Below are 13,441 nucleotides of genomic sequence, written 5' to 3' on the forward strand. Positions count from 1 at the left end.
ACCACTTTGAAACATAACGGGGCCAAGTAGCGACCTCGGCAATCGTTCTTTTCATATGCTTAATAGTATGTAATTTCCTTTCCTTTCCTTTAGGGTTGATTAAGAAAAAACCCATGTAATTTCTTTTCATGAAGAAGTAGTTGTTCCAAATGCCTTGACTTAAGCAACATATAACCATATATGTTGATATATAGCATCCCCAAATGGACATGAAGATGAGCTTACATAAGTTTCCACCCAAAAAATTGTTCCTCAAGTCATCAGAAACATTTTTTATATCATCAGTAAAAAGATAAACTTATATTTTGAGAGCACACGTTGTAGTGATAGGAATTGCATATGATGGAGACCATCTTGAAATATCAAAAGCAAAAAACCAATTGCAAAGCACTACAAAAAAACAATAGCACCTTAAAGAGATATATGCAATCCGTTTTGCTTTGTATTTCAATTTTAGATTTTAGATGCTATCATGAAAAGAATGATAATTTTTTTGGATATAAGTCTACATCGTAAGAAATGTATTTTCTCTTTCAATGAAAAGAAGAATGGTTATTCAGCTATATAACATCAACACTTCACATTAACATTGTGTTTGGTGTCGGACACCAACACATGAAATGGTATTCAATTATTTCATTTTCTTAAATTATGACTGGTGTGGATGTGTCGTGTTTGGATCTGTGTCAATGTTTCATAGTTATTGAATTATCTTTTCCAAACACTTCCAACAAAACCTATTTAAACTATGGCAACGTTTAATCATTAAGGAAATGGACAGCTCTTGCTGAAGAGTCTAGAGTAAATTTTTTGAACGAATAGAGGTTGATTTGAAGATTACCTTACCAGAATTGAAAAGGTCAAATCTATTGATAACTCTAAATCAAGCACTAGATTTACAAGAATTAGAGCAAGAAAATATATAAAGAATCTGCAACTGAAAACACATTGCAGAAAAATCCCCACAGATAAACATGAAAAAGCTAACAAATAGACCAAATTATCAAAAATGAACTCAATTTTATTGCCTTTAATCAAATGAACTGCCTTAACCTCTTTTCCCTTTAATTAACTCAATTCTATTGACCTCTGTCTGGGGATAAAACTGATTGCATCAAACTCACAAATCCAAATCAAAATCAACAACACAGAATATATAGAACAAAAGCTAATTGCAAGTTTAAAGCTTCCAAACACAAATCCTCAGTCAGACACGACATCAAACAGCCCTCGACAGAAGATGAAATTGATAGCAGACAAACAAACAAACAAACAAGTTGATGTATTAGCAGAGCAATACACCACAACCCAAACAAAGATTCTGTTAATCCACTCCCAAACTAAAAAGCTTTGTTTTTAATAAGTCAATATGAAGAGCTACTAGATTTTGAAAAAAGTTTCCATGCTATAACAGCAAAGCAAGTTTGGGAAATATGCTCAAAACATATGAAGCAGATCCAATTTAACAAAAAATGTTGCAAGGCTTAAAACAACAATTTGAGCTGATTGAATTTTGCAAAGATGAAGTATTCATGATTTTTTACGAATGGATACGTTGGTCAATGGAGCGAAGAATAACAATGATAACATAACAGAATAACAAGTCATGACGAAAATTCTGCATATACTAACAAGATGATTTAATTACGCCATAGAGGCAATTCAAGAGTCAGAAGATCTTAACTCAACTACCTTGAATGATTTGCAAGCATCCTTGGAGTCACATGAAATGCGAACGAAAGAAAGGTCAAGTGACAGAATCAATCAAGCACTTGCTCCAACAAAACTGACAAATTAGGGATTTGTGCAAAGGAAGGTAGACCGCATAACTAAAGAAGGCAAAAGTTCAGAGGTAGAACTAACTCAAGCAATGGAACTAGAGGTAATGGCTCTTTGCAAAATAAAGCAGTGTCATGAATGCAAGAAATATGGACATAATATACATCAGCCACAAATTGTTCTATTCAAGCAACGTGGTTACGAAAAATGCTAAGCAAAGCATATATCGCGTAGTTGTTAAGTGCACCCTAGAATTGTTGGACCATTGATTTGTATAAGGAGACAAAACCTATACTTTTCAAACCATCAAATCCAATAGTAGCAGGTATAGAAACTTAAAAAAAAAAAAAAAAAACACCAAGTATACATCTAGGAAATATTCATATCACTGACAACTTACAAACACGAGAGATCCTAGGACAGGAAGATAAATCTTCTAAAAATTGGGAGCTCTCCGTTGAAGCTGAGTAACTAGTATGGGAAATATTCATAACCTGTAATAGTTTTGCATTCTTCAATATATACGTTGCAAATCGGAAATCAGCTTCCACAGCTTGATAGTGTATAATATTACATGTTGTAAGATGAGAGGAAACGCATTGAGGAACATGATATGGGTATATCCAATCCGCTTTGGTTTTTGCAAACTTCGTCCACTATTAATCAAAGATAAATAAAATTCGTTAAAATAGTTGAAGAAAAGACCAAACAAACACCAAAAAACTATACTTGGACATGACAAACAAACCTTTGAAATGGAGAGAGATTGAAGTTTAGGACAATTCTGGAGCATTTTCACTATCTCACCCCAATCATAAATGGCATCATAAAACCAAACTAGCTGAAGTTGAATTAAGTTTTCAAACACAGGAAAGCCTTTGTAATATGAATTGAGTACATCAAAAGAAATAAATTTTCCCATCTGCACAGCACAAAATACATATAAAAAATAGAAATTCAAACATCAAATATAATATAATTTTGATTATAAAATGCATCATATCATATATGATACCTCTAATACTGTTAGAAACTCGATGTTATAAACTGCTCTGAACGGAATATCGAATAAATGGATTTTGGCCTTGATCAACTTGGATAAGGGTTTAAAATTTATAGGTTTGGCCTCGATCAACATGGAGTTTGTCGATGCTTTAGTATATCTAGTTTTCAAATTCTCCAATTGAGGACACCCAGAAAGAAGTTTCATGAGATCCTTCGTATCTTCAAACCGAACAGAACACATGCAAAGGATTTTGAGCATAGGAAGATGAATCGAACGACGAAACATGGTGTTTACAAGTAAATTCTTTAATTTTAGAACGACAAGTGTTTTAAAACGGAAAATGGTTGGGCCAAAGGGACGTGTAACAAGTTTAGATAGAGATCCTCAACACCACGATGTTTTGCTGCTTTTATCCAGTCGTTAAAACCAAAACAATAAGTCCCCCAGAGTTTCGAACTACATGTTAGATGAAAAGATTTGAGGGTTTGTAGTTGCGCGGGTGAGGAGAGCATTACAACGTCCAACATTTGACGAAAGTGAATCCAATCCTTTTCGTTTTTCACATCTTCGTCGTCGAGGTGGGGAATGGAAAGTGAGTGGAATAATGGGAACCACCTCTTAGAAAGAACGGTAGTTCTGAAAGCGTCTTTGAATGGGAGAAAAGAGATAATGTGAGTTAGTATCTCGTCTGGTAAGTCATTGACCGTCGACAATTGTAACAGCGCCGCTACTTTCCTCTTAGTGGCAGGAAGCGGTTGGTGAAGAAGATTAGGTAACTTTTCCATCGAGAACAAGCTATCTATTGAAGGTTGAGTTTGATGCTGCGAAGAAGGGTTTTGAAGAAGAGAAATTCTTAGTTTTGAAGGGAGATATAAAAACCCTTATTCTGTTTCTGTTGTTATATAGGAAAGGGTTTTGTTGGGTGGGTCCAATCAATTAGCCTTTTTTTGTTTAGGGAAATCAATTAGCCTTGTAAAATTGGAAAATCATATAGCTTCGCCCTATAATTACAAAGTACACCCCTAATCACTCAAATTGCTCAAATTATCCATATTTTAAAGAACAGGATGGGGCGTAACTAATAGTTTGAATTTCATATTTCAAAGTACATCCCTAAATCTGGTTTGGTTTGGTTAAAGAACTTGCACACCCCTAACTATGTGAATGCTCCACACAATTTCTCTCCTATTCATTTTATTCTCTCGCTATGTTTATAGGAAAAAGATAGGTAGACACCTTTTTTATGTACCTCTCATGTACACCCCCATGTGGTAGGGGTATTTTAGTAATTTGATATCATATCATCATCTCCTCTCATCTCTTCTTTCAATGTTTTTGTCACACGTCACAATTGTACGTGGGTGTGAAAGTGTGTATGTCACCTAAGATGGTCCATGTATAAGGGCTCATGTTTATATCCATAATTCTAGAGAAGGTATTTAAGACCAAGTGCACTGGTGTGTTGAATGTCATTTTCAACACTTAAAAAACATGCAATGATGTGTTGAAAGTTGAGGAAAAATGAGGTGGAAGAGAGAGAGAGATGTTGAAAGAACTCAACATGTTGAAATCTGCAATGTGGGCCAAGGAGCAGGCCACGTGGCGCCAAACTAGTGGCTGCCAGCGCGAGTGCAGCCCACTCGCGCGCGAATGGGTGTTACCCAGATGCGGAGAGAGAAGGTGGGGTGGATAAGAATTGCCACGTGGTGCTTGCTGGTTGGATGGTTGGTTTTATCCCATCTTAATTATTTGAACTCGATTATTTCATTGCAAATGAATTTTTTTTTTACCAAAATTCATGATTTTTTTTTGTCTATAAATAGAATCTTGTTTCATTTGATTTGGACACAGAACAAAAAAAACGAAGCTTTTCACTATCTTAATATTATTATCTTTTTATTAGCTTTTCTTTTGAAGTTTTAAAAAAATCTAAAAGATAAATTGTTAAATGTTTATTATTTTAATTTAATTATAATCGATAATTATAAAATTAAATAAGAATATGAAATAAAAAGTGGTGGGATAGAGTGTTGAATGTTTAAAAAAAACCATTGGAGAGTGTAAAAGTTGAATGAGTGTTGAATTATTAGGTGGAATGGAGAGAAAATGATGTGGAGTGTTGGGAAAAGAAAAAGGGTGCGTTGAAAGTTGAAACCATTGTAAATGGTCTAAGAACATTTGAATTTGAATGAGATAATAAGAGATTTTTTCCCGTTTAACTAACAGTTTCGAGTTTGAATCCAAACATGAAAAAACAATTGTATTAAATTTATTAATTTAATTTTTTCGGTCAAAAAAAAAATTATTGAGGGAGAAATTTGTCATCCGTTATGGTCTTAACTCACTCGAGATATTAATGTTTGCAGTTGGGCACATAGATCCTTGGTTCACAAAAAATACTGAAGAGAAGTTCTTGTATGTTCACAAAGTTTGTACACAACATTTAGAAACAAACATATAAATAAAAGTGAAAAAGTACAAAAAGGAAAAAAAATCAAATAATATATATTTTTGAAATAATTAAATGATGAATTTTTTAGGTCAAGTAGTCTAGTGCTAGAAATTCACCTCTGAAAGGTAAATAAATGGAGTATCGGGATCCGAACTTCGGTCTCTTATATATTATGTAATGTCCCTATCAACTGACTTATGCCCACAGGGACAAATGGTGAATACTTTTTATGTGTATGTCAAAATAATTTTTTCTTAGAGTTCTGACCAACCAAGTACTTCTCATAACTCCATATCTCTTAGACAAGTTTGAATTTCACATTCATTCTTTATTTTTTTTGTCAAGTAGTTTAGTATCTAAAATTTCATCCTTAAGTTGAATAACTGAAAAATCCAAGGTTAGAACCTCGACCCTTGCATATATAATGCAATGTCACTATCAGCTAAGCTATGTTCGCAGAGACAAATTTCACATTTATTTTAACTATGTGTTTTTTATTTTATGTTTTGTATGAAGTTATTTATTTATTCTACATGTTTCGTTCATGTTGATTTACTATAATGTCAATTTTGGCTTTGATATTTATTAGACCGAATTAGTGTCCTTTATCTTATTCATCGTAATAAGTTCATTCATTATCTTCTTTTTTTCTCACACGGATCCTTTATCTTTAGAAACACAAGTTAATTTTATTTTATTTTTGCATTTTTAATTTTAAAACCGATGAGGTGGAAAACCACATAAGATAATGTTAATTTTTTTATATTGAAAATTAGAAAACTCAACAATGATACTAACATTCATTTTCTTCATCGTCTTCATAATATTATCTCAATGAATAATATAAACGACTCTTGGGTCACAAAGAATCACAATTTAATTGAAAATTATATTGAATCTATTTGTTTTTAGAGTATATTTAATCTATTTATAATCAAGTCTATTGATTTTCTACAATTTCATAGTTTGTGATCTTTCATAGATGATTAAATGGTAGTTGTATGAGTATCTTTGAGAAGGAGACCAAGTGAGAGAGTACCCTTGAGTTAATGAAGAAAACATACCTAAAAAAAAAAAACAAGCGTAAAGGCGTGTAATAAATAGGAGTGCATCAACCACGGACCTATACATGGTAGGATCATCAAAGTAATAAAATTGTGGAAGAAAATTGTGTCTATTTCACATAGCAGAATATGCAATATATACACCGTACAACTTTTGTTTAATATCATACATAATCTTTAAACAACTGTCTATTTTATGTCCTTAAACTATGCCTATAATAACTTAATGCTAAAGAAAATCACCTACTTAATATATAATATGACAATTGTCAATACACTTAATAAAACATATTTTTTCTACCCCTCCATCAAAATTGGTGCATGAGGACTCTAAATGCCCAAATTGCCAAGCAAGGAATGAAACTGAGCGCGTCCCAAAGCTTTTGTAAATGTATCTACAGTTCGTGTGTGAGGGGGAACATAGAATGGTTGCAGGTTGTGACGAACAATCTCATCGTGGATTAAGTGACAATCCATGTCAATATGCTTAGTACACTTATGAAAGACGAGATTCATTGCAATGTACAACGCAACTTGACTGTCGCAATAGAGTTGTGTGAGCATGGAATGACTTATCCCAAGGTTGGAAAGAACTCCTTTGATTCACTTCAGTTCACATGTGGTACTAGCCATTGAAACATGCTAATGTATGCTGTTTTTTGGTTTTCCAAGAGACGAGGGAGTTACCTAAGAAAACAATCCATCCGGTAAGAGGCCTACGAGTAAGAGGACAAGTGGCTAGATAGAGTCACATCATCAATACAGTTGCAGATCACAACTATTTTCCAAGAGAACTCCTTGTTCAGGATTTCCTTTGAGGGATCTAACTACACGCAAAACAACATCCCAATGCTTAGTTTGTGGTTGCTGAAACAACTGTGAGAACACAGACACAATATGACAATTCAGGTTGTGTAAAGCAAAGGTAAACGAGACGACCCACCGATCTGCGATAGTGATCGGGATTAGCAAGAAGTTGCCTTTGGCAAGGCTAAGATGATGGTTTTGTTCAGGTGGATTACTCATAAATTTTGCACCAAGTAAACCAACTTCACTAATGATATCCAAACCTATTTTCTCTGGCAGAGAGAGACACCTGCTGGGGATCTGGAGATTTTCACTCCTGAGAAATATTTCAATTTTCCCAAGTCTTTCATATATGGAAGCATTTGCTTAAGTAGTGTTTGAAACATCGCATGTAGTCATGGTCATTTCCACATATAGTCAAATCATGAACATAAACTAGTACTACTAGATGTATGCCTTTATCTTGTAATGTAAACAAGGAGTAATATGAGTAGGACCGCATGAAGCCATAATCTTTAATTTGACACCTAAAGATAACTTTGCAAACCAACTATGTGGAGCTTGCTTCAACCCATATTATTTTTTTTCGAAAACCACCAATAATGAGTTCAGACTATATAAACTTACCAACAAGTATTTTTGAAAAAATAGAACGCCTTAGAAGAACATATGGTTGAAAAAAACTACTCCCTCCATTCCTTTTTAAGTGTCGTTTTAGAATATTAACACCAAAATAGCGAAGTGTACTTTTGCACATTTTCTTCCTATTATACCTTCATTTTAATTCACCAATATATTTCTATTTTTTTGCACACATTTTTTTTTCAATAAATTTAATGTTATTTTCTCTCGTAACAAAGTTACCATCTTTTTCTCCAACCAATTCCTCTTTTATTTTTCTCTCATATCTGTTCTTTTATTTTGCACTTAAATTTTTTAACAATTACTCATCTTATTTATAAAACTTTAACTATTCATGAGACCATTATTATAGGTAACAAAATTTTGTTTAAATTTTAAGATAACAAGAAACAAACTTTGTTTAAAAAAAACAAACAAACTTTAGTTTTTCAAATATATAGCATTAATTAGTTTTATTGAAAAAGATAAGAGTAATTGACAAAGGTTATAATAGATAAATCATACCCTTAAGATACCAGAACGACAGTTAAATAGGAACGAAAAATCCGCACTAAAACGACTTTTAAAAAGAAACGGAGGGAGTAATAGTCTAAAACAAATTAGTCTGTGGGCCCAAGTCAAATGTGAGACTAAACCCATAACCCTAAAATATAAATTCCTTCGCCCCACATAAACCCTAAACCCTCTGCTTGGCAGCATTTCATAACGACCACCACTCATCACCTTCACTCCCGACCAAGCAATCATCACACCTCTGTCTCTCACGACCTTCATCCATGTCAAGCCCCCACCCTTTTGCTTTCGACAACATCTGACATCAGTTTGCGTCACTCACCCACTTTCAATCATCGCCATGTTCTCAGAACTGTCTCAAAACACTAGGCATACACCCTTTGATTTCCGCTGTATCAGAGGTTTGTCATCTAGTTGCTACCTACCCTTTTCTTTTTACTCTATTATTTGCTTTCTTTGTTGTTGTTGTATTTGTTTTCGAGGATGCAACCTTTAACTAATCGATGCATGAATCAATTGCAGGCAATGATATCTTGATGCTAAAAGTTTAAAAAGGTCTCTGAGTAACACCTTAATTAATTCATGGTAATGCACATGAAAATCTCATTTTTCCTTTGTGCCTTTCGTATTTGCTTGTAATAGTTTAATTTTCTACAAAAACGTACCGTCGTTGAACCATCCAGCATCCAAAATTAAACAAATTAGTTTGAGGCTTGAAAGATCACATTTCATCTTTTTATACAGAAATTAAAGTCAAGCAGGCAACTAGCTTCTCTGGATTGCAAAACCAATCCTCTTAAATACAAGTTCATAGACCTAGGTGACGCTACATTGTTATGCATGATCCTTTGAGGTAATGTTATTTATTGCCATTGATGTTTTAGTGTTTTTGTTTGACTATGTGATAGTGGTTGAGATTTTAATGATCATGCACATATATGATAAATGTTTTAGCTTTCCTTCCCTTTTCTTTTTTAGTAATTAAGTATTTCAATTTTTTTAATCCACTTAGATTGTTAATAAGTATTTGTTTTTTTTAATCCATTTGATTGATTTGGTGGTGTTGAATTTGGACTTTGAAGTGTGCTCCACAAGTATTTCACCTTTAGAAGAGTGTCTACAAGTCATGGTTACAAAAATACTCCATCCATTTCAAAATGAGTGTCACTTTTGCAAAAAAAAAAAAAAATTCAAATTGAATGTCATTTACACTTTTCAATATAAGATCACTTATGTTTTCCCAATTTTTCCCTCTAGTATTTTTTTTTTGACATAACAAATATATTATAATATATCTCTAAAGTAATTATTGAATACACTATTTCCGAATCATAATACTCAATTTGCATTTATGATATTAGAAATACACCAATAGTTAATAAAGTTGGTTTAGTATCTCTCAAAAAAAAATTAGTTTAGTAAAAGTGTAATGTCTTTTGACAACCTCATTGCATTTTTTAATTTCTATGTAAAAATCTTAAATGACGCTCATTTTAAAATGGAGGAAGTATCAATTAATTTTTATAAAGAGAGAGACATTCACTTGTACATGGTTCCAAAACCTCCGTTGAATATATTAACCCTTAAAAAAGATTACAATGCATTTTTTACTAAAAGAGAAAACTTTTGTTGAAGGCTTAAATCACATGACTCCATTTTGTAAGGTTGATGCATAGTGGAACAAACTCATATACTTTCTCTTCATCTTCTGCATTTTGACAATTTATATTATCCACATCACACCTTTTCTTTTTCAGGCTTGCCATGTAAGACTGATTTTCATCTTTTTCTCGTATTTCACCAATATTATTGTTAAGAAAATAGGAGTCATGAAAAAAAGTTGATATAACTTTTGGTTGAGCCGAAATACAATATCTTACTTATGTATACATATTGTGAATACCAAAATATTTAATATCAAAGTTTGCTTTACCGGTTTCCATAATAGTTGGACCTAAATATGTTTTATCCTAAAACTTTTTAGGGGAAAATCAAATGCATTCAGTTACTGGACTAGTATAGGTTCTGCATGCAAAACTTCTTTGCAAGGTTCATCATCTTTTGGTCCAATATCAATGCTTAAAATATTAAGGTTAGAGAGATTATTAAATTCAATCCTATAAAGCCAATGTTAAAAGGTTAATAAATCTTTCTATTAGGTGTTTTTCCACATTGTCCATCAATTACTTGAGGAATGAAAAGGAATGTTAAAAGGTTAATAATTTGAGGAAACAAATCAATATATACATGTGACAACCATTTTGTGAATATCAAGATTGGTGGTCAAAATGAGAAGACTAATGTGACTAGTGAAGATAATCAAGATGAGGTTGATTCCTCTAGTAATCTTTTGATGCTCACAAAAGGTTGTCACATGTAAATTTATTTGTTTCCTCAAACTGATGGCCAAAAAATAAAGACACATAATTGCTCTCATCAGTTTTCATTTCATATATGATTTTCCTCTGAAATTCTCAGATTAAATTCACAAAAATGGTTGAACTGAAGCTTATTGTGGAGGAGCTCCAGCAATAGAGGTGAGTATTTCCTTCCTTTGTATGAATAAGTTAAGAACTTAGTTGAGATTGCAGACATATTTAGCAAATGATTTTATTATAGGATGCAGAATTAAATATATTATAGGGAAATACTTACGGCCCCCTAAAGTGGTAAGATTTTATGAAAATTTGTGCATCCATTGCATTGAAAATTGTGTATATTACACTTCATTCTTAATAATCCGTTTTTACATCCTAACTCCTATTTGGGGCGGCCGAAATAGTCTGCCTATTGGCTTTTCTATTAGTGTTCCAACTACATTGAAAAGAATATTGATTAATATCTTGAATGGTCTCACAGAAGTGACTAAAAGCAAAATTTATTTATTTAGATTGTAGAATGGTAGTTGCTTGTTCAATAGACCTCAAATTTCTCAGCTAAAGACCGCTCATGGCTTCTATTTCAATAAACTTGAGTTATCTTCTCTATCTGCAACCTTCAAGCAAAATCAGTTACTTTTATCAACGAAGCATCCTCAACATCTTGTGTTGTTGCCTCATTTATCCTCTAACATATAATTCTACCAATTAGGACTAGATTAGTATATAATGTTGCCTCTGAACTTAGTTTTAAAGGTGGGAGCAGCTACTTTCCTTGCTTCAATTTCTTTTCTTAAGAATAAAGGAGTTGAATTGTGTTCCAGAGAACCGTGTTGATAGGTCATGATCGTCCATTGTTGCAAGATATTATTTTATTATTGTTATTATTAGTATTTTTATCATCGTGATCAATGAATAATTAATAAGCTACTAATATAATATTTGTGAAACAAAAACCTTATAAGCGTGATTTTAAATTGTGGTCTGCAATTATAATTGCGACAACAATAAAAATAAAAAGGTCCCGATAGAGATAATATTTGTTACCATATCGATCACATTTGTGTGCAAATTTTTAAAATATAAATTAGATCTTTGCTTGTATGCGATTTATTAATATAATGTTAAAATGAAAACTTCACCGTATCAATTATCTGCATTTGGAACAAAAGCTGCAAAATTGTAGATTCTCAATTAGAATTCTAAGAATGAATCAATCAATATATACAAAATCAAATAAAAACTACAATTTAATATCGGGACTTCTAATTTTAGTCTTTATTAAATATTTATTCTAGTATTAGTCCCTAATATATTCTCTATTTCCACAAACCGTCCTCGCCGTTAAAATTTTAGTCCCTCCCTAATAGAATAAACTCTTACTCCGCAAGAAAAATCTTTCCTTAGTTGATCAATACAAGGAACATCAATGCCCTTTCTAGTCAATTTCTTTTGACTAGAGGTCTTTTGAGTCAACTCCTTTTCACCATCAAAATTAGGAATAGAGAAAACCCAATCATAGAGTAAATAAAGGGGAAATAAAACAATGAAAAACATTATATTCGTCGTGCTAAATCTCACATATTATAGTTTGCAAAGTGACGAGTAGAACGAAGTTCTCTTCAACGACCAAACCATCATGTTTCGGAGGATGAGAATGGTTGAAGAAGCGAGAAAGGTTGTTGTTCGTAGGGTGATAAGTGATATGAGAATGGTTGAAGAAGAGAAAAAGGTTGGTGTTCGTAGGGTGAGAACTGATCAAAACATAAATCTCTCCAATGTTCACCCAAAAAGTAAAGTTCACCCAACAAAAAAAGGCATAAACTGTCAAACCATTTCTCACCCTACGAACATCAACCTTATCTTCTCCCACCATTCTCATCCTCTGAAACAAGATGGTTTGGTGGTTGAAGAGTGTTTATGTTAGTTTCACTTTTCCTGTTATTTTGCAATCTATAATAGTAAAAGAAGGGGAAATAGAACAATGGAGAGCATCATATTCGTCATATCAAATCTCACTGAGATTTGATATGACGAATATGATGCTCTCCATTGTTCTATTTCCCCTTCTTTTACTTTGTGATTGAGTTTTCCCTATCCATACTTATGATGGTGAAAATAAATTGACGAACTGACTCAAAAGAAGTTGACTAAAAAGGGCATTGATATTCCTTGTAGGGAAAAGCTCGGTTGTGCAGCAAAAGTTTTATTCTATAATAATAATCCTTTGGTTTCATTTTTTTTAGGCACTATGGTGATTTTTTGATTTCGCATATTTGTATGAAGATATGCTCTGAGTTGTACCACTCCCTGTGGTCACAAGTAAGTGTCTATGTCAAGCGTTTTGTTCTATTAGTCAACATAATTTTAACAGTGAGGACCTTTTGTGGAAATAGAGAATATAGTAGGTACTAAAACTCGATAAATTTTTTAATAGAGAATAAACTTAGAAGTCCCAATAAATATTTTACCTTAGTGTTTAATTGATTTTGATTCCTAGAATTCTTATTGAGAATCTACAATTTTCCCGTAGAAAATGTTTACCATCCACCGGATACATGTGGGGAGAAGATTGTCCCAAATGTAGCCAATTGATTGGTTAAATTTTTCATTTTAACTTTATAATAATAAAATCTAATATAAGCAAGGTTTTAAATTCTCGTTTCAGTTATGTTAAAATAATTTATATTCTAAAAATATGCACACAAGCGTGGTTGATGCATGTACAATTTTTATCTCTATTGAAACCTTTTTATTGTTGTCACAGTTATAATTGCAAGTCGCAATTTAAAATCATGCT

The 13,441-nt window shown here is 32.6% G+C and overlaps 1 long non-coding RNA gene across 1 annotated transcript; it reads left to right on the forward strand.

Annotated features, from left to right (window-relative positions):
• Positions 1-10,615: 10,615 nt before the first annotated feature.
• LOC146919014 (uncharacterized) lies at positions 10,616-11,604 on the forward strand. The gene is made up of 3 exons (XR_015010653.1): positions 10,616-10,800; positions 10,883-10,932; positions 11,154-11,604. It is a non-coding gene; the product is annotated as an uncharacterized LOC146919014 (long non-coding RNA).
• Positions 11,605-13,441: the final 1,837 nt, after the last annotated feature.

This window comes from Medicago sativa, chromosome 5 (genome assembly GCF_051527215.1).
Source record: "Medicago sativa cultivar Bolivia chromosome 5, Bolivia_mono, whole genome shotgun sequence".
In the NCBI taxonomy this organism is placed as follows: Eukaryota; Viridiplantae; Streptophyta; class Magnoliopsida; order Fabales; family Fabaceae; genus Medicago; species Medicago sativa.